This window comes from Eupeodes corollae, chromosome 2 (genome assembly GCF_945859685.1).
Source record: "Eupeodes corollae chromosome 2, idEupCoro1.1, whole genome shotgun sequence".
Lineage (NCBI taxonomy): Eukaryota > Metazoa > Arthropoda > Insecta > Diptera > Syrphidae > Eupeodes > Eupeodes corollae.
This window is the reverse complement of record NC_079148.1, coordinates 116,136,411-116,158,993: the sequence shown is the minus strand read 5'-3', so window position 1 is coordinate 116,158,993 and position 22,583 is coordinate 116,136,411. Positions and strand designations below refer to the sequence as shown.

General features: G+C 33.5%; 1 protein-coding gene across 3 annotated transcripts in view; it reads left to right on the top strand.

Annotated features, from left to right (window-relative positions):
- The first annotated feature begins 10,212 nt into the window (after nt 1–10,212).
- The window catches only part of LOC129947359 (talin-2), a 39,834-nt gene continuing 27,463 nt past the window's right edge, over nt 10,213–22,583 (top strand). Inside the window, exon 1 of one of the 3 annotated variants that reach the window (XM_056057894.1) lies at nt 10,213–10,345. The gene's annotated coding sequence lies outside the window, so the exon portion shown is untranslated. Of the gene's footprint in view, nt 10,346–14,504; nt 15,186–22,583 lie in introns of those variants that run through there. The other 2 variants (XM_056057896.1, XM_056057895.1) reach the window with 2 other exon arrangements.

Sequence of the window (22,583 nt, the reverse complement as noted above, 5' to 3'; positions counted from 1 at the left end):
TTACAAAAAATAAAAACCTAAAAAAATGTATAAAAGTTGGTAAAAATTGATTTTCGACTCAAATATCTCTTCAAAAATTTTAAATATTGGCTTCAAACCAATTTTATCTTATAAGAAATATTGTTTTCAACATTTGGTTAAATTTTTAAAATATTCGAATTAACAGTTTTTTTTACAAAAAATAAAACTCTAAAAAAAACAATACCTACTAAAACTTGGTAAACATTTTCTTTCGGCTCTAATAGCTTTTCAAAAATTAAAAATATTATCTTCAAACTTATTTTATTTCAGAGAAAATATTGTTTTCAATATTCAGTAATTTTTATATAAAAATCCAACAGTCCGTTTTTTTCATAAAAAATAAAATCTACAAAAAATAGTGCGCAAATTTTTTAAAAATACATTTAGACAAACTTTTAAGCAAGACAAATCGACAGACGGGATGGGAAGTTATCAGAGTGGGTCGCATCCCAGCCTCTTTTTTTATATATATTTAATACATATGCAAGTTTTTGTGCAAATTTCAGCTTGTAGGCAAAAGGAGAGCAACCGTCGAAGCAACTCTCTGTCTTGAACGCAGCCTAGATTTCCCGATACGGATGACGATCTAGAAACGAACCTTTTTACCTTCCGTAGGGACAGTGCTTCCAAGGTACTGGAAACAATTTACTTTTTCTATTATTTTTGTTGGTCAATGTTTATCAGAGAGGATTACTAAGAGATTTCGAAGCTGAAAATCATAGTTTCCCCGTGTTGATTTTTAGCCCCACGATGTCTCCTCTCCATCCACCTTTGTTGTCATTTGATAGTGATTCATCGTTTTGATGGACTCTGTCAGGGTTAATCTTATTAAACTATTTCTTGTCGAGATTGCCCACAGCAAATCCATGGAGTTTGTGACAGCATGCAGCCTTGTCTGACTCCACTTTGGACTTCAAACTCTTCTGACAACTAGTCACCGTTAGAATAGAAATGAGTTCATCTGTCATCCAAGTCAGAAATTCAGATGACCTCTTTATTGACACTGTCGAAAGCCTTTTTAAGTTCAATGAATAACAGGTGAAGTAGTAATCGATAATCAATGACTGCTCGATGATGATCCGCTACTTGCTAATGTAATCAACAAATGCGTTGCTTCTTAGTGTTCCATTATTATGAGTTCTAAAACAATCTTTGTTAATATTTTTCCGACTGCAGTCCACTCTTTAGGAGAGCGATCAGAGATCCATCTTGCTTCTATCAGCGGTCCTTATTAATTATGCTTTCCAAATTTAGGAATAGTTAAAGGCAGTTTTGTTTGAATTTTCATAGTTTATCATTCAATGAGTATGTAAAGCCGACAAGAGCGTTTTGTGTTTTTGAACCTGGTTTAGTAGGAACCATTTTTAATTAATATTAAGTATTCTTAAATCTGAAGAAATTCTGGACATGCCTCGAAAATAGCTTTCGCCTTGAAAATATAACATAAGCCATGATAGTTAAATGTTCCATCAAATCCCCACCATCCCATAAAAAATATTTCACCCTTGGTCGATTTAAAAATGTTTATACAGAATGCGGAATTGTCGCCCTCCTTGGCGATTAAGTTCTCATGTTACGCAAACCGTTTTGCACCCTCTTCATTTATCATTTTATTTTGTGTATAAAATCTTCTGCGTTCTGCTCTCTTAAGAGTTTAATAAATGAAATTGTCTTCAATTAAAAATCCAAAAACAAGTGTTGAGTTGAAATTTTGTGACCATTAATGATATGTACAATGTAGGTTTTTAGATGCTTTGCGTGCTTTGGTCGTTAAAATTCCACCCTTAACCATTTGATAGTTAATGGTCCGAGGATGTTCAGTGACGTTGCATAATAATTTCAGTTTTCAGCACATTCGGGAATGCATCCATCCTCTCATAACCATTTCAAAGTCAATTTATGTGACATCTAAATAAATCCGACAAAAAAGCATTCCAGAAAAAAAAATAAGAAGACGTATCAACATGATGATTGTGGTTTCAACCCTAAAAACTCAAGAAGTGGATTTATTCCAATGACGAAACACTATTTAATGTACGTTTTTATGGCGAAAGATATTATACTGTCAAGTGCTTTGTATTTGTTGAATTGAACCTCTGGGGCTGGATGGACTTGGCAGCCAGGCATGCGGAAAATATGATGTTTCAGTTAAGCTCAAAGACTCTCGAGGGTATACAACTAAAACAATAAATTAACACTGAACCGGAAAGAACATCCATTATGATAATTTTTTTGATTACAACGAGAAGCGATTGGAAGAGTTTTGAATTTCTTTTAACCTGTTTTTGAGGAACATGACGACTGATGGCGATGGGGCTGGCTATTGTCAGCTAATAAATTATCATTGTGTCTTCATTAGTTGAGTATATTGAGACGATGGTCACTCGAAAACCAAAGTGTCTTAAATTGTAAACTCGAAAAGAAGATTTGCCAAGCCCTTTGTAGCCATAAATCTTTTAATCTAAACCAGTATAGTGAAGCGTGCAAAAACCGGAACTAACGCAATACTCCATGCTACCATCCCAAAATGATGTGCATATCCAACATGGGACAAGGAACAATGTGAGCAATGATGTTGATCGGCAAAAGTCAATTGTCAATAGTTTCTCATTCTACACATCTTACAAGGGATATCGGCTGATTTACAATTTTATCGAATTTGTTTTCACCCCAGAGCGATTGCGATATAGCCAGCCGTTCTGGGTTAGGGTAGGGGTAGTAGCATGGAGTGAGTGAATCGAGTGAATTCGATAGTGCGGATGTTTGCGACGACGGTCGATCTATTGATATTAATTCAATTCACTTTGTAAGGATATTTCGACTTCCGATGCATGGATGTAACCATTACTTCCTGGTTCCTGTCCTGATGCGAATCATTTTTTGTTTTTGGGGAAACTTTGAAAGAAAAGAATATCTCGCTTGGTTGCCATGGACCAAAGACTATCATCAAATGATTTATTATAAGTGTTCTTGTTTTTTTTCTGTTTCTTGCTCTACTTGATGTGTATACGACCGTCGTCATCATCGTCGTCGCGTTTTGTCGACAATATTTTCAACTGCTTTCTGTCTAAAAGAAAAATTCAGCAGGAAATGGCAATGATTTTTGTTTTTTTTTTTTCTTATAGGAAAAGGCAAATTCTTATAAGAAAATTCGTGCACCCTTTGCATTCTTTTTATATTTTATGGGAAAATATAAAATATCGTATGTGAAGAGCATATATCAGTCAAGCAGCATGGAAGCGTGTTTTTATAAGAATGCTCACACGAGAAGTAGGGAATATATTGCAGTACAGTAATATATATTAAATATTTTGATTTAGAAATAGAAACGCAGTTAAGGGCTGTCTTATACTCGTAGATTATCAATAACGAAAGCAGAACTTTTGGCAGCAAGATAAAGAAATTGATTACATCCTGTTGTTCATTTGGCTTTTTTCAAATGTCTTCCAAAAGGGGATACAAATATACTCGAAGAGTCAAGATAGAAATAAATTATTATTTGTTGTATTAACAAGAAACAGAATGGTATTTAAATATTAACTAAAAGTATTAGTTAAATGAAAATGATTTTGTAAATTTGTAAGCAACAGTTGCAACACATTTTAAAGAAATCAAATACCAATTTGAAATTGTTCGAAATTGCAAACAAACCACAAATAACGCAGTTTCATTTCATCTTCCAATAGGAACAGTTCATTTATAATTTGATTTTGTTAAACTAAAAGCCCTTCAAATGTTTTTTTCGACTAAACGAATAGTCTTATGCAAAACTAAATATTTATATATGTAGGTGTCTCAAAATCACCAAGGTGCAGAATTGGCTTTGCTAGCAATTTAATGTCTTAAATCTTGAATTAATTAAAAAAATAATAAATGAAATACTAGAACTAACCTGTTTTGTGTGTTCATCGGACAATATAACTTATTAAGGAGGTGAATTTTAAATGAAATCAATATACACGCATAGAAAATCATTTCGGAAACGCGTCCTAATTTACAATCTTTAACAATAAGTCCAACATATAATTGAAAAATTTAAGGTATTTAACCCCGGTCATTACTTAATACACCGTATTTTTTATACAAAATGTAGTTTTAGAGAGGATACTAAAAGTTTATTTATTTTTAACTATAAAAATGTAAAAATAGTTCGTCCAATACCGCAAAAGTCATTTCAGTGAACATATCGATAATCGATCAAAAATAATTTTAAGTAAATGCAACAATTCAGTGGTAAACATCAGTCGAGAAAGAGAACAGTTACAAAGCCGGCTGCCAGAGTATTTTTCGTCAAATAAATTATATCTAAATGTTAAGTACCTTTCTATTTAATATTTGTACAGCGTACATCAATAGTCCGTCATTCCACAGAAACCCGAAAATAGTTCACACTGAACATTTATAACTATAATAGGCATAAGCAAACATAAGCTTATGTCAAAAACCCAACGATAATTAACTTAAGTTTGCGAAATTACTGCATAGCCATAATGCAATTTTGCTAAATGTCAGATTTTACTTATGCGGCGAGCGACTGGGATCGCTCTTGCTTAAGTGTGCTTAAGTTAACGAAACTGAGAAAACTTGAACGAAACGGAGCTAGACTCCATTATGTTCACTCGTATTGAGATTCTTTGTATTCGCACGTTTACTTATGCGCGCATATGCTAGCTTATGTCTATTATAGTTGGGCCTTTACACGTTTTCATTTGACATTTAAATTTGTTAAATACCGGCTGTCAAATTTTGTATTGATTTGACATTTAAATTTGTTTAACACCGGCTATCAAATTTTGTATTGATAAAAAAATTTGTGAGTAAAAAGTTTTGTTCTTCTCAAATTATTTGTGAAAATAAAATAAATTCTAACCAATTCAAATTTTGATACATAAAAGAAAGTTGAACAAAATACGAAGGTTTTGTAAAACTTTTTTTCATTATGTCAAGCCTCTATCATAAAAAAAACGTCGATTTCTTTTGCATATCCTGGAACTTCGAAAGAAAAGAAAAGCATTAATTGATGCAATTGAAAATCGTAACAGACAATATTCTGAAAATATATGAAGATCAAACATTCTCCTAAGGATTTGTCTTGTCGACACCCTTAAGTCGATAATCCTTTTCGCGCAATAAGGCCGTTACACTAGCTTGTCTCGAAGAAGAGTTTTAACTGAAGTTCTGGGGACGGGTGGATCGGGCTCATGACATGAACCAGCAAGAACTACAAGCTCACTAGGCTGCAGCTATCCTTTTTTGTTCACTTCAACCGTTCCAAACAAGAAGCTAATGGTGTAGAAAATATATCATAGAATCAACAACAAACACAACTTGGTACAATAAAAATTAATTTTATTTAAAACATTTTCTTCTTCTTTCACAACAAATTCTATCCAAAATACTGAGCATATGACTATTGCTTCTGTTGGCCAAATGTGCCTTCAGAATCGCCATTTATTATGGCCTTCCGAGCAACTTATAGGCGGGGTTGAGAAGATTCTGAACGATTTCGTGTAGGTCCTTATGGGCGGAGTAGAAAAGATCAATTCCTAGTTCCAGATTCCAAAAACACACTCATCCAGAGCGATTACTGAAGCTGAAGCTACGACTTAATTCTGTAAATAAAAAACAAAAGCAATAATTCTTTATTACTTACCACTACCAGCAGCCATCAGCTGTTTTGTTTACATTAATTTAAGCACTGAATGTTTCGAAAGGTTTGTTTGTTTAGTTCAACTTTGAATTGCTACTAGTTTTCGAGAGGTTTTATATAAAACTTGTGGCTTACTAAAGCTTGTGGTTTACCAAAAATGTATATCAAAACTTGAGTTTTCGATGTAGGTTTTCGGCCAAAACCGATAATTTCGCGGAAACCGGATTTTGGACTTGGTGTGAAAAGCCTATTAGAAAAACGTTCCCCAATTGATGATTTCTATAAGATATTTAATACTAAAAAATATTACTAAGAAAGTATAGAATTCTGTGCGCTGCCCTGTAATAAAACCAATTTTAAAATTTGCAACCTTGGTGATTTTGAGCCAGGTATATTGTACATACATATTATGTATTAAAATATTTTTTTTTGTTTTTTGGCTAAATTAAAATTTGATTTTATAAATTCTTTTCAAAATTGAATTCATGTATTTAAATGTATTATTTGTACTTGCGTCTAAAGGAACTACACTGCAAGTTTGCATTCATAAAAATGTCAAACTCCCAAAGCATTCGGTATATTAAGGTTTTGAGTCGATCCGCTTAAGGCGTTTTTTTTTTTACTAAAAATTACAGTCACAAATTGTTTTGTCAAAAATCCTTATTTTCTCAAAAACGAACCAATAGTTTTTTTTTTATTTTCTTATTTCAATAAACAAATTGGATTTGTTCTAGAAGGGTACCCTTCATAGAACCGTTATTTTGTTTTGAAGTTTTTTCAAGAGCCAATCAAACGATTTCAATAATTTTTGTCTGCACAAGCTCTTATACTGTCTTAATAGTATTTGATGAACAAATATGTATTTTTTATGTTTTAAAAATATTAAACATTTTCTTTTCGAAATTCGATATCTTGAAAATGGGTCATCAGTTTTTTACAAAATTGAAATGTAAAATAAAGTATATTAATAAGTTCTGAATAACTGCATATCAAAAATATTTTCAAACTAAAATTGAAAAATTTTATTTATAAAAAATTAATTAAAATAAACAATCTAAAGAAATACAAATTTTTAAAAATGTATGTTTATAAAAAAATTGAGTTTAAATCTTTTTTTGCAAACATTTTTTAAATTTTAAATCTTAAAATACAGGATATATATTTTAAAACAGACTCTTTGGGTATATGATGCAAGCGCGTAAGACACAGTCGTGCATTTTATTACCTTGAGACATTAATGCTGTCAATGTTGTGGTTATCATCTTTTGACATTTGACAAGTAAAACTACACAATAATAGAAAATTGAACACAATTCACCACAAAATTGGCGCTGCTCGCTATATAAGCAACGAGAGAATCAAAATTTAGCTATAGAAATTTTCCTTATAGTGTTATTTTTTTGAAAATGTTATTACAATCAGCCACCGAGATCTTGCTATCAAAACTTGTTTTAAAGCCAGAAAGATAAGGTCTAGACTCCGAAGAGCATTAATTCGTTCATGAAATTGCTGAGAATATATGCAGCTGCAAATTCCCAACCTCAAAACTCTAATAACTTGAGCGGTATCACAGTTAATGGCAACTATTATTCTCGAGAGGATTAAGTCCAGGATCGAGTCTACCTTCAATAGGCACCAAGCGGGGTTTCGCAGTGGCCGATCGTGCGTCGACCACATCAACACCTTGTAAATCATACTCGAACAATCATCTGAATACCACTCACAGCAGTACCTAATGTTTGTAGATTTTGAGAAGGCGAAGATCACTTATTGCTCGAGGAATCTCTGAGAAAATTGTCGCTGCTATTTAAGAATCGTACAACAACGCAATGTGTTTTGTGTCGCACAATGGACAGCTTTCCGACTCCTTCGATGTGCGTCAAGGAGTGAGACAAGGAGATGTCTTGTCACCAATTCTGTTTTTGCTGGCGATTGTCGATGTGATGACTGACACGGTACGTATAAATGAAAGACACGGTATCCAATCGAGCCTGTTTGACAAGCTTAGCCACACTGATGATATATGTCTCATGGCTAACAACACGGCAGGCTTAAATCAGATGTGTCATTCACTGCAATTAAATGGAGAGGCGGCTTAAGGATTAACACAAATAATGCCAAAGTAATGACCACGGGCCAAAGCACACAAGTTATTCTAAGGCAGGGGACTATAGAGGAGGTTGAGCAGTTTAATTATCTGAAAAAATTTATAGCTCTTGATGGCGGAACGGACCTGGATGTTAACAGTAGAATAAATAACGCCCGTAGTGCATTTGAAATCCTTTCTTCTGTGTGGAACTCTAGCAGAATATCGCTACGCAACAAGTTGAAATTTTTCGAATCGAACGTCAAATCAGTGCTGTTACATATATGCTTCTGAAACATGGAAATACTCTGCCAACATCTCTAGCAGACTACAAGCTCTCGTTAACAGTTGTCTGCGCTCTATTTTGAGCCGCAAACCATTTCTAACGTTGAGCTGTGGAATAGGACCGGACAGAAAAATTGGACGTAAATGTCATGCAACGTAAATGGCGTTGGATAGGCCATACACTGAGGAAACCTGACGAAAATATAGCAAAACAATCGGTGCAATGGAATCCCCAGGGTAATAGACGCGTTGGAAGACCAAAGACAAACTTGGATGTCATCAGTTTTGAAGGTGACTCGGCTTCAAGGTATTCAATCGTGGTGTCCACAGCTGAGGTCAGTTGGGGTGAATTGGGATAAGTGGAAGGATCTTGTTGCTGCCTTATGCTCCAGCAGGAGTTGAGACGCTGCTGTACTTGCAGCCGGACAATGTATATATATATATATAAATTATCAACAGGGGATTTTTTAACAAAATAAAACTGTAGCCATTTTCATCCTTTAAAGTAATATCATTCACTGATTTCTCTTGTTTTAAAATCCTTTATTTAGCAAGAAAAAGTAGTAAATGAAATGATTACTCCTGCGATTAAAGCAGCAAATAATTTTACAATACTATGGCCTTAGCATTTAATAGTTTATCATTAGGGATAAATTGAATTTAACAGTTGCTTCTAAAAAGACAACGAAATTCTAGTACAATCATCAACTTCGAAAACTAAACTGGAGAATAATTTGGTTGTATACGATTTTGTCTTTTGTTTACTCTGCGTACCATATGATCGATATTCCATAATTTATTTTTAAATGTATATAATATCAAAAGAATCTTAAACAATAAAGCCTAGTACATACTTCCTCGTGAAGTGAACGTTCGCCAGTGGAGAAAGTGAACTTTTGACATTGCTCACTGGTACACACTTGTGAGTACACGTTGTGAACATTTGACTTCAGCTTCACCAACAGTTCCCGTACATTTTGCACGTGAATTGCCCGTGAACGAAAACTCTCCACTTTGTTCTCCACTCAGCTTCACGAGCAAGTTCACGGGTGAACCAAAAACTGGAATTTGTATGGGTTCACGAGATGGTTCACAAGTATGTACTAGGCTTTAAGCCTAGTACATACCTACGGGAACTGTTGGTGAAGCTTTGACATTTGGTTTCCGCATGTTCACAACGTGTACTCACAAGTGTGTACCAGTGAGCAATGTCAAAAGTTCACTTTCTCCACTGGCGAACGTTCACTTCACGAGGAAGTATGTACTAGGCTTAAGTTTCGACGTTGTCTTTTTGCTTTGCAGTTCAATATGCGAAGTTGTCGACTTTATCAAATTTTTTTAGAGAAGTGTCTATTATTTTTGTATATTATTCTATTGATGAAATATAATCTAATTCTCTGAACGTTAGGTCTTTTTCGTTCTCGAGCCAAGTGAAAATATCATTTCGTACCAATAGAGTACAAAATCAGCAAATGTAAATGAGTTTCAATGCAAACTTTTTAGACACGCTGAAACTTTTCTATCCGGAAATTTTCGTTTCACTCATTGAAAAGCGAATAATAAATGTTTGTATGATTTTATATTTAAAGAAAATATAAATTGTAATAAGTAAGTAAGAAATGAATTTATTCATTTGCAATTATATCATTTCTTATGCTACAGTATGATTTTATAGTTATGCCTTTTCTGTCAGCGCAGTTTAAGGTTAAAATGCCTTAATTTTCTTTTATTGAACTATAAAAACAAGATGATGTTTTTATTCACCATGAATATAGAAAAGTTGGAAATTGTCGGTTGTGCTATGACACTAACTGACACTTACATACATATGTGTAGTTTGGAAGATAAGTGGTTAGACAAATGTCAAAAAATTGTTAAAAAGTAGTGCCATATTCATCTTCTTACTTAAATTTGCATTCACGAAGATGTTCCTGTTACTAGTCCTTTTCCAATTAAGTTTCTTTTACAAACATAACTGTGTACTTGGATTAAGGTGCTCAAATATTTTCGTATGTGGAATTATTTCTTATATTTTATTACCTACAAGATATAGATTTTATTAATAATAGAAAAAGTCTCCAAAAAATATTACGGCATCCATGCTAACGCTACCTTACATTTTCTGAACACTTTTTTATTACTTCCCAGATCGTCCACCAGATGTCAACTACGTCTCATCAATCGATGACATATCTCTGGGCGTATGTATTTTTTCCATCAAAAGACCAACTCCGTCAAAACTCAAGTGTTTATTTTTTTAGTTAATTTTTCAAGTTCCTTCGATTAAAAAATACAAAATATCCGTAAGTATATAAAGTTAACCTAGTGCCTTTCAAGTGATAGTTAAAAAATCTACCAAAAACCCATGATTAAGTGAGTTATTCAAGTTTTATTCCATCATCTGTCCGTCAAGATAATCTTCAGCCCACACTCCGCCATCTTTTACATCGAAATCGAACAATAAAAACCAATTGAAATGGAAAAACAATAATTTAAAAAAGTTCTTGTAATCAAAACCTTTGTATTCATAGACAAAGTGAAAGATAAATTTATAAATAAATCACTTCAAATCATAAAACAAAGTGCATTTCAATTGATTGTGCCACTTCTTGCCTAACTTCAATGGCACAGATTCCAGTTGAACCGGAAATTTATTCCATATAAGGGACGACATCGATATTTTCTCCCTATTCTTCCAATATCTAATAGTTGCTGGGAATAAACAAGAATTCTCCAATAACTACTATTTGATTCGACATTCGAAACAAATCACGATACTGTGCAATATTCCGAATTAGAATGAGTCTAATAACTAGTTTATCATCGAAAAGAACTGCGATATCTTTTATCGAGTTCCTCTCTGCCTTGCCTTGCCTTGGATTGCAATTGGATAAGATAAAGAATTCCAAAGATTGCACAAAATAAAGTCGTCGACTGTGTGATGTGGCCTTCGTTGAAATTGTAGACTTGCGGTTCATAGTTGTTAAAGTTTCTTTATTTGTAGGTAAAGAGCGAAAGTTAGGTCATTCATACAACGCTCATAATAAATCACGACACAATCTTGCATCGGGTGTTCTAACCGAATCTGAATATTACCTCATCATTTTATTTTTAGTGGGGTACGCGAAATGTATGTTTACCACAGAGAATAAGCTAAACAGCGCTAGCGGCGTACGCTGCCAGCTGGGTTGTGTCTCCTATTGGTTTTGTATCGAAAGTGGCTAAACAAATATGAAACGATTCTTTGCAACATCATAAGGCATTGGATGTAGGTTCCTACATTTATGTACACACTTTTGGGGAAGCTTTTGTGTTTGTTTATTTTATTTTTATTTTGCAAAGATAACAAACCGTACAAATACCATTCATACAATTTTAAAGTACACGACACGATTTGTCATTCTATTTCTATTTCAAAACATTGCAAAATTTTGAAGTGTTCTGTCCCATATAGGGTACTGAAACTTGTTGATGATGACGAACAACAAAAACAGTTTTTCTAAGGAAATAATTTCTCATTAATGATGTTCGAATTTAAATCAGGAAAGTTCCAAGAATTATAGAATTTTTCATTGGACTTTGAATACGAATTTAATTTGTTAAGGTAATTTGTTGGCCCAAAAATTACAGATAATGAAACGACTTTGTTTATATTTTCTTAAATTTTTATAAAGTAAGAGACGTGTGTTGAACTATTTGGCTATTCGTGATAACTAAACCTTAAACCAGTCACCACAATTCAAAAGAAACATTCATTATTTTCACGTTACATTAAATACACCGAATTCTCCTGTTAGTGTATGTACAGTGAGTGTCATTAATATTCGGTTTTTATTCTTAAACATGTTTTTGATGTTTTTTTCGTTGTAAAAGTTGAATTTAGGTTTATTATCTGGTTATTTTATAAATTAGTATATTATTCCCTAAATATTTCATAAAAAAATTTGAAATCACTTAACTGCATTAAGATATGCGATAAACAACGCAAAAAGGACACATGTAATCGCTTCATTAATATTCTTTTTCTTTGCTGAGTTTGACATTTGCTCCGATTAACAGTTTGTCTATTCAAGAGTACCGTTAAGATAAAATGTTGAGTAGACGTTTGCATACATTTTTAAAACGATTTAGTGTAAGATCGTTTGGTTTTATTTAAAAAGTTAATCATAGGCCGCAAAGGAAAAACTGCAATCCTTGAAAAAGAAGCCTTGTTATTTTACACCATAATAAAGGTGAAACATACAAACAAAATTGCTGATATTTTAGACATGAAGCCAAACACTGTCGGTGATATTATGCGGTGGTATAAAAGAGAAGGAAGGATCGAACCAGAGAAACAAATGGGTCAACCAAAAAAGTTAACAATGAAAGAAGAACGGCTTAAAGTAAGAGAAATCAAAGCAAGTCTCGTTTAAGTTAAGTTAAGACCATAAAGACAATGGTCGTGTTGCCCGAAAAAAAAAAAACAAATCAATATGCGCAACAGGTAAATTCGGATCAAATTTGATATGTAACACAAAAATAAGGATGCAACTTGGTGGGATGATGTAATATTTGCTGACGAGTACAACCTCTTTGGATCGGATGAAAGAGTTATGGTGTCGCACAAGCCAAATGGAGATCTTAAAAGCAGGAATACAAAGTAAACAGTGAAGCATGCAGGCGGGTACATCATTGTTTTTGGGGTGCATTTCTGCAAGAGGTATGAGAAATTTAGTATTCATCGACGGTATATTGAAAGAGGAATACTCTTTGAGGATCCTAAAAGAAAATTCAAGGCAAAATGCTGAAAATGGTCATTTTAAGGAATTTCAAATTTTACCAGGACAACGACCCGAAGCACAAGGCGCATGTTGTAAGGGAATGGCTTCTGTATAACTCTCCAAAAGTTATCCAAACACTTCCACAATCGAGAAAACCCTGTCTCTTCAATTAGTGCACTAAAGTAACAGCTTCAAGAAGAATGCAGCAAAATAGACATTGAATACCTTCAAACAATTATAAAAAATATGCCCAAGTGACTGGACGGAGTTTTATCCAACGTATAACAATTTTTTAGAACAAAATTTCTACGCTGTTCCTAAAAAAAGTTGAACTTACAAAGTGAAGGAAGTTACAATTTTCAAGCCAAATGAATTTCAAAAACAAAAATTCCTCTTGGGGATTTGCCAATTGCCCTTGCTTAAGAGGCAGTAGTAGTGGAAAAACTTTAAGGCAACAAAGACAGAGATTGAACCTAGATCCCTAGCATGAGTGGCATGACATTTATATGGTCTAACCATCAAACCACGGATATTATTACACGGATACTTGGAGTAAAATAATAGTCAATTAGTAATGGTATACAATATAAAACAAATATTTTAATCTACAGTTATGTAATAAACAAGTTGCACAGACATTCGGTACAAAGCACATAAAATGTTAAGCTATGAATATTGTTGTGAATATTTTATAAAACCTTCTTTTTTAATTTAAATTGACACTATAACGGAAGCCGCATATGTTTTCTAAACTTGGCTTTATTTCATATCTCTCTTTTTGTGGTTGCAGAAATACTTATCATACACAATTCAAACGATTAAACGATATATTTTAATATCAAACTGTATATGAGTGTATTCAAATTATTCTTTTAGTACTCATGAAGCTGTTTTTCAAATGAATATGGTTTCATTTTCATTGATTATAAAAAAATCCAATAAGCTGCTTATACAATTTCTTTGACAATAACCAAAGGTGCTCGAGAAAGAAAACCCAAACATTAAGATTTATATATTAAAAGTTCAATAAACTCATATCTACCTCAACGGTAAACATTATAAGTAATTGTTAAAAGAAAGAAGAACAAAAACATATTGAACTGATAGCGTCTTCGATTATTTTTATCTCTTTTTTTGTACTGACAATGAGAACAAAACTATTTTGTTCGACCTGGAAATTAATTTTCTTCTCGTCTCCATTTTAATTGAATCGAGTGCATTCCTTAGATATTTAAGTACGAAGCAATATTGCAACCAACTCCTATTCACTCTTGACTGTTGAGTTGCTTTATTAAATTCTCAGACCATCTGATTCACTTAATTTAAAATTTAAATAAAATACATCCACATACTATAATAATAATATGCTTATCATGTCATTTTGCCATAAAGTTGCCGCAGCTCGTTTTGTAAATAATAAATAAAATGAAAAAAAAAGAATCCAAACAATGACAAGAGCTCAGAGTAAAGAAAATAAAGTAGTCTCTCGGACTGTCCATTCGCTAATCATTTTATTCTCCACACAACAACTTCTCAGCAGTCTCATTTGGGATGTGTGATGATGAAAGTTTCTTATAACAAAATAAAAAAATAAATTCAAACCATAGCAACATTTTTGCTTGGTTTGTTATATGTATAATTCTTTTTTTATTATTCTCGCTTCTTTAATAAGCAAAGTCAGAACCTACTCACTAATCATACAATTGCCGCGGCCGCCACCGCCACCACACAAATTCGCTCGGTTTTTGAAAAACTGAGAGAATTGTGTTCGTTTAGTCGGCGACTTCCCCTCGACGGCGTGTGTGCGTATGAAATTTGTTTTAATAACACAAAAAATTAAATTCGTTTATTTGATTCCACAAACGGTGGAATACACAAGTCAATTGCGGTTACATCTGAAGAGGATCCATCTCTAAAAAAAGATTTAATCTTTAGTGTTTACAAAAATACCAAAAAAAGCCAATCCATTACAGTGTCTCTCGATGGTAAACAATTGAAAAACAGTGAATGTGATTATACCAGAACCAGCAGAACCATCTTCCCCGCGACTCGAAACGCAGGCGTGAAAATTTGAAGAACACAGGAAAAACAAAAAAAAAAAAAACAAAGTAGAAAAAAGAACATATTCCAAGTCCAGAGGAGGGTGCGCTTTTTGATATTGAATTCGTCGAAGAGAACGAAAATCCATCTTTTGTGGAGAATTTAATCCTCTACTGTGATATTGTGCCAAGAAAAATAATTTATTGATTTTATTTCTCGTCCAAAAAGAAGTGGCAAGTTTTTTTTTGTATAATTGTTTTCTTGTTAAAAAGTGGAACGAGTTTTGTTTTTTTGTTTCAAATAACTTCCAAATATCGCACAAAGAACCATCTTTGCTCTGGTATGTTTGATTTATTTTGTTAAATAACTTATTTGCATAGATTCCTCGATGTGAAGGCATCTATAAATGTCGGTTGATGAATATGACATACAAAATGGATCAATATACATAATTATTGCTTTGATTTCAATTGATTTTATTATTTATCATTATTTTTATAGTTTTTTTTTCTAAAACTGAAGTGGGTGGGTCGATTTTTTTTTTAATTTAAATTCAATTTCAATCGAATTCCAATTTCAGTGTAGATTATTTAGAGCATGTGCGACTTATGTGTATGTGAGTTAACTTAAAATTTAAAAGTGAATTGTAGTTTTTCTCGTTTAAATATCTGTTACAAAGCTATGGCCATATAGCCAGTCACATACGAATTGAGTGGGATGTGCATCCGTTGTTTAACTGGTATTTTGGTGGTAATACATATAAATTAAAAACCAACGACCTGTTTATTAAATTGATTTATGAACGTAAGAATGTTAAAGTCACTCACATTTTTTCTTAAGACTATCATAGTGATGATTAAGTAAAATTCCATAGAAAGTATTATGGTTAAAAAATTAGTCATTGTCGCACATTACATGCTCTCTCAAGACATAAGCGGATTTCATGAAAAATCAAATTTGGGCCCCAAGAAATAATTTATTTTATTAAATCTGAATCCATATGATACTCTTAAAAAAAAAAAAAATGTGTACAGATTTCTCTATTGTTATGATGAACTGTGTTTCATCTTTAAGATTCGACAAAAAGCGTAAGGCTTTCCAACTCTGTCTATTTAGGAGCCACAGTAGAATAGTTGGAGGCTTAAAACAGGTCTAAAGCTCTTTATTCTCCAGGTTAAGCTGAGATAAAGAGCGGGGTAAAAAGCTTGGTGTTGGACTTTTGGTATTTTTGTTTTGGGGTGAATTGATTGTATTTCGTAGTGTTAACCCAAAAAATGTCAGTATCCAGGTTAATTAATATTCGCAAGGTTGTAATGGACAGTCAGTGGACATTTACTTCTCTTACAAAGGGATAGGTATTGATTTCAAATGATTAGAAGGGTTTTTCTAGCTTTCACAATAATAGGAGCAACAATTATATTTTCTTTTTGACATGAGAACCAATCTTGTATCATGTATCACATTTAGTGCATATTAAAATCTTTGGAGTCTTCCTTTGTCATACTTTTAAACAATAGCCATATTATCACTTTCCTGTATCGATGTCTTGATCTTTTGAAAAGTAAATGGATTGTAAAACATAAACAGACAAAATAAAGGAAGAGTAAATTTAATCCCCTATATAAGGTCTAATTATGAAGAAGTACATGTAAGACTGTAGTGCCTAGTGTGTAGGACTGTCATGATATAGGTTTTGGGTTCGGTCAAATCTACAGTCACTGGCCATATTATTCGACGCACTGCATAATTCCATGCTCCATGCCACACAGCCCGGTCCACAAAAACTTATTTGAGGGAAGAAAACATTCCTCTGTTGGACTGGCCGGGAAACAGCCCTGATATGAACCCTATTTCAATTGGGTGTGGGAGCTGATGAAGAGGGAATTAGCTACTTATTGAAAGAGTAATTAGCGGTCACTTATTGAAAAAATAATTCACGTGTGGAATCACCACCCAAAAATCCAGGAAACAGTCAAATCATACATTGACAGTATGGCGCGCAGAATTGAGGCTCTTATTAAAGCAAAAGAAGGATCAACAAAATATTGAAAAAACTGAGGAACCAAAAACAAAAAAATTTTAAATATTAATTAAAAAAAAATTCTTTAATCTGTTGCTTTATTTCTAGGAAGTAGTTTATATTCTGAATACAATATACACTACGTTCTCGATTATCGCAACTAATTAAAACAAGGGTGGTTGCTATGACCGAGGTTGTTGCAATAACCGAGTAAATATTTTGTTAGGCTCAATTCAAGATGCCTTGTATACAACGGGCATGTGGACAAAATTTTTAAATGATCTTGGGTTTACAGATTTACCGATGACGAATAGCTTAACTTTGTGTAAACCGGATGCGTTCGTGCAGGCGAGAAACGTGATTCTTTCTTTGTTTGTCTTTCAGCCAGGAGCTGTCGATTCCTTAAAAGTTACAAGGGTTTTGTTAGGCATAAATCGATAGAATAACCCAGACTCATTGGCGTTATAAATTTGATTGGGAGTCAAATCGAGCGCTCTGACTTTTTTCTTAAATTTAATCAAGAATGGGTCTACAAGCTGCGGTTTGTTTAAAAGTTTTTTTCCACAAATTTTCAACAGGCGAATTCCGTGTCTTTTCTTAAAATTTGTCATCCAACCATTGCTCGCATTAAAAGATCCTGGCCTCTCTTTAATTTTTTCATGCAATGAGCACGCTTTTATTTTCAGGACCTTGGTGGAAATTGGCACATTTTACTTTCGTTGATTCAGGGCCCATTTGTACAAAGTCTTTCCATCTTAGGGTATTCGCCACCTTTTAATGTGATCCTCCTTCCTGGTCCACATTCAGCATTAGAAACAAACTTTTTAATTGACCCTCTTTTCGTTTTATTCATACGACTTCATCGTACCCATCTCTCAAAAGTAGCAGTAAAATAACTGCCGATACAAAATGTAACGCAACAGACAAAAACAAAAATAGTAAAGAATCTGTGGGATATGCATATAAAAACAAAAGTTGCACTTATCGAGTCAATTTTTTTTTGAAGAGTTGCGATTACCGCGTCATTAATGCTAAAAATTGAGCTGTTGCGAAAATCGAGAGTTGCGTTAATCGAGAACGTACTGTAATTTAAATGCATTACAATATTAGAAAACCTGATTAAAATAACTGGAAATTAAGATTTTGCATAAAATCTAAGGTGCGTCTAATAATATGGTCAGGGACTGTAAACGTTTTTTCCGGGTGTTGCCTCTTACAAGGAATTGACAAATCCAATTCCAATTTTATAACATACAAGTTTATTCACAGATATGTTTAAAATTAAGCCTCCATCAAGACAAGTGCGCCCCTTATGATTAAAAAATAAAAACCCAGTTGCTCTCGGGCTTTGTTAAAGGGAGATAGTTCGGATTCGTACTGAACCGGTCATCTTTATGCTTTATAACTGATTCAGTTACGTCAGAACAAAGTCACAATAGCTGAGTATGTGGGGAGCTTCTTTGAATTTAAATTAAATTCTCGATAATTTTAATCTTTCCGCTTTTATTATTTATTTATCATAAAAAAAAACACTTTTGCCTGCCATGAAACTGACTAATGTTAGAATCTATCGGACGGGATTTGTTTAAATATAAATATGTATGTTTTTTTATTTAGTTTGATTTAAAATGTACACTCAAGTCAATCAGAAGACTATGTTTTTGTTTTGTTTTGTTGTTTTTCTTTTTTTTCTTTTGGTTAGCTGTGGCTGATGCGTGAGGTAGATAAATTTTGTTTTTATTAATGATGGAAGAGAAATAGTATCAAAAATATCACAACCATTTCCATTTAACCACACACCGATATAAATAGATATCCAAGGTAAACAAAAGAGCTACACATCACCCAAAAGCAACCTATAGTGCTTCTGCTAGCTGGCTGGCTTGTTGATTAAAATTGAATGAGTGAGTGATTCATAAAGCTGACGCGACGATTGAATTAGTATATTATAAAATTTGGCAGCGAAAGTTATGCATATATGAATTAATACACATATTTACAGATAATAATGTGTTGTTTCAATAAGTAGATACTTTCAATAATAATATACCTATGAAATTGTAATTACGTGTTTGTCTCTTTGATCTTAAGAGTTGGCGACAGTGACGGCGACGACGACGACGACAACGGCGACGTTGACGTTCAAGTAATTTCCGTGGAGCCGTTTTGAATATATATATCATTAGATTTGGTTTTGCTCTTATAGTAGTTTTATAGTCGAGTTGAAAATTAAAGTCTTTTTTGTGTTTTTATTTGTACAGATGGTTGATTTATTTAAAGAACACTCTTTTACCCCAAAAAGTAAAGAGGATCAGATTGTGTATTGAAAGTGCAAGGTGATATTCACGTGTTGTGGCTCTATGCCAAGGTTTTAAAAAAAGAAAACAACATAAACACAAAATCACTTGTTAGTCATAGTTTTAGATACCTTTTTATTTGTGTTTGTTTGATCAAAGTTAATTGCCAAATTTAAGTGATGATGACAAAGAAGTGCATTTTTTTTGTTATTTATTACTTAAAAAAGCTACATAAATAATCTGGTTGTTGAAATTTCGTAGTTACATATGGTAGAAACGTTTCACCGGTTCCATTTTAAGTAAGAAAAATATATTTTTTGTTTTAAAACTGAAATAAAAAAATAAAAAAACAAAATTCAAAAGAGAAATGCTTTTAGTTTTCAATGGATAGACACTCAATCAATCTTAGAGGAAAACGTATAAATGTTTTTTATGATTGGGGTGAAAAATAAAACCTTGTAAAATGTTCTTCTTTGTTATTAATGACAACTTTTTGAAAAGAAATTTTAACGGAAGCTTTTTAATTGGATTGATTTGAATTTATTAGTTTAAAAAAACAGAACGTTTTTTTTTCGAAAATATTTGTTCTTCGGTAATGTGATTGTACTTGTTTTAAGAAACCTCTTTTGGTCTTGACAGTGGAGTTAAATACTTCCCCAAAAATTTAATAATGGGTCAAAATAAAAACAAATAAAATAATGAGTCTACCTGTAAAATACCAATTACCATATTTTTGAAACAAAAATTATTCATAGTTCTTAAAATTGTATAAATTATGGGCAATATATTGCCGGGCGGTATATGATTGTTTTTTTTTTGTTTTGCGTTAACCATTTTTCACTGGACCTGTAAATTTTTTCACTGGAGCCGTACAGTTCACACTTAATCAAACTTAAATAGTACACATAACAAACCTGTTATTTTTTTAGGGTTAACATTGATGAAATTTCTTTACTTTTACTTGGTAATATTAATGTTTTTACTCTAAACAAAATAGACTACAGTGTAAAGTTTCACATAATTCAAACATTGTTAGCTACCCTGGGGTCAGTCTGTCCAAAGTTTGCTGTAACGTGTGTACTGAACTTTTAGATTTCAGTTACGTTTCGCTTCAAGAGTTGCTGATTTGTCGGCTTAAATAAAGTTTGGCCTCATACAAAAATTAATGGAGTAGCGTAAGTCGCATTAACGAAGGTACCAGTTAAAATATGATTAAGAGAGCTGTATGACAAATTGGTCGTCTTGTTAAAGCCAAACATCGATGTTTAACTGAAACAAAAATATGTTAGCAGGGCTCAATTGCGCTCGGCATTTACATTATTGACATTTCTTCCTCTTTTCGAAAAAAAAAATGTCTGACGATGCCGTCAGGTTGTCAAACTTGCCAAGTAGTCAACTTTATTGGGTGTTACTTACTTTACTTTAGTTGGCGCTATAGCGCATTGTGTTCCTGGGCCTCAAGTAATAACTTTCACCAGCTAACTCGATCTCTAGCTTGCTGCCTCCGGTTTCGAATACCAAGTGGACGTGCGTAGGCCTTAACTTGATCACCCCACCAGAGATGAGGTCTGCCTCTGCTTCTTGTTCCCTCAAGCTTGGCGTTGAATACTTTACGGGCTGGAGAATCGATGTTCATTCGCTCGACAGTGGCAAGTCGCTGTACAACTCGTATAGCTCCTGATTAAATCTTCTCCGCCAGATGTTACTTTGCCTGTCGACACAAACCGGACCATGGATTAGGCAGAACCTTCCACTTGAAGATACCAAGAGATCTTTCATCCGCCTGGGAGAGGGTCCATGCTACTGCACCATACAGCAGGACTGGGATGATTAAAGTTTTGTACAGTGTCTCTTTGGTACTTCGCAAAAGGGCCTTATTCCTCAACTGCTTGCTTAGGCCAAAGAAAAAGAGATAAGCAAGGGTAATTCTACGTTTGATCTCCGCGATGATGTCATTTGCAGAATTAACAGCAGTGTTGAACATGTCAATTGTCACATTTTGACTAAGTCTAGGGTGTGAATCGACTCTGTTTGATGACAGTAAAAACTTCGTTTTGTCCTCGTTAATGTCAAGACCCATTTTCTTCGCCTCACACTCGACATTAGAGAAAGCACTCGTCACTGTGCGTTTGGTTCTTCCCAAATGTCGATGTCATTTGCATATCCAAGATATTGTATGGAATTTTGAAAGATGGTGCCACTTGTATTGGCGTTGGTGTTGCGCACCACGCTTTTAAGAACAATATTGAAGCAGCTACATGACAGCGCATCGCCTTATCGAAGTTCTCTGGTGGTTTGGAAGGTTTCGGTCGAGTCTCTTCCAGTTTTGACGCAGCAACGAGCATTTTCCAGCGTCCATCTCATACTGATAAGTCGTGTCAGTTTGGTAGGGATACCAAAACTCAACATGGCACGGTATAGTTCCTTCCTGTCTACACTGTCATAAGCTGCTTAAAATTCAAAAATCGATAAAAATATGGTGTGTTTCGATGTTATGTTCTTGGGTCTTTTCCAGGATTTAGCGTAGAGTGAAAATTTGGTCGATGGTAGATTTTCCAGGCCTGAAGCCACACTTGTAAGGGCCAATTAGGGAGGGGGGGGGGGTGGGTTGTCAACATTAACAGTCCGTTCATCTGAGGCTTCTACTCGTGTTTTCGTTACACTTTAAAATTTCCTTTCATGGTCGGTTTGTGAGGCCTGTGCATGACTGAGATCGTTAGAGCTGGTTCTTCAGAGGAATATCTGGTCTTTTGCTCCTACTTCCTGAGAAAGTAACTCAGGTGACACAGCTCTGGATCCGATGAATCCGACGTTCGTCGTTAGTTCACCTTTCGGCTATCCAGCGGGCACCACTAGGAGGTGAGGATACAATTTTGCACTATATTGGGTGTTACCGTAATTAATAATTATCGACGAAGCCATTTAACCAACAATGAGACTTATCAATAAGCGAAATTATTCAGAGAAAGTATGAACTTCGTAAAAAGATTTATTTTGTTTGAAGTAAATATCTGCAATTTAAAAGTACTGCTCTGGCATTAATTCATTCATTATGAGTTTCCAAACTTAACAGAAAAGTAAACATTGTTCGACATTGTCAACTGTCAAAACATAGACAAGGACTATCAAAACTTCTGATGCAGCTATAAAAACGACCTTTATATTTTATTTATAAATTTGAATTTCTCAAAAAGTGAGTTCATAATTTTTTTATATGGAACTATGATACTTTTTTAAAGAAAATCTTAAAACGTTTTGTCATTTAATCTTGCTTCCTGAAATTCTGTTTTTTTTTTTAAATATAGAGCTATGCTTTTTAAATGCTCAGTGTCGAAAACTTTTATTCCACTTAATTGTTTAATTTCCTTTCTCGGTTAAAATTACTTAAAATATTCCTAACATTTTACATTTTAAACATCAT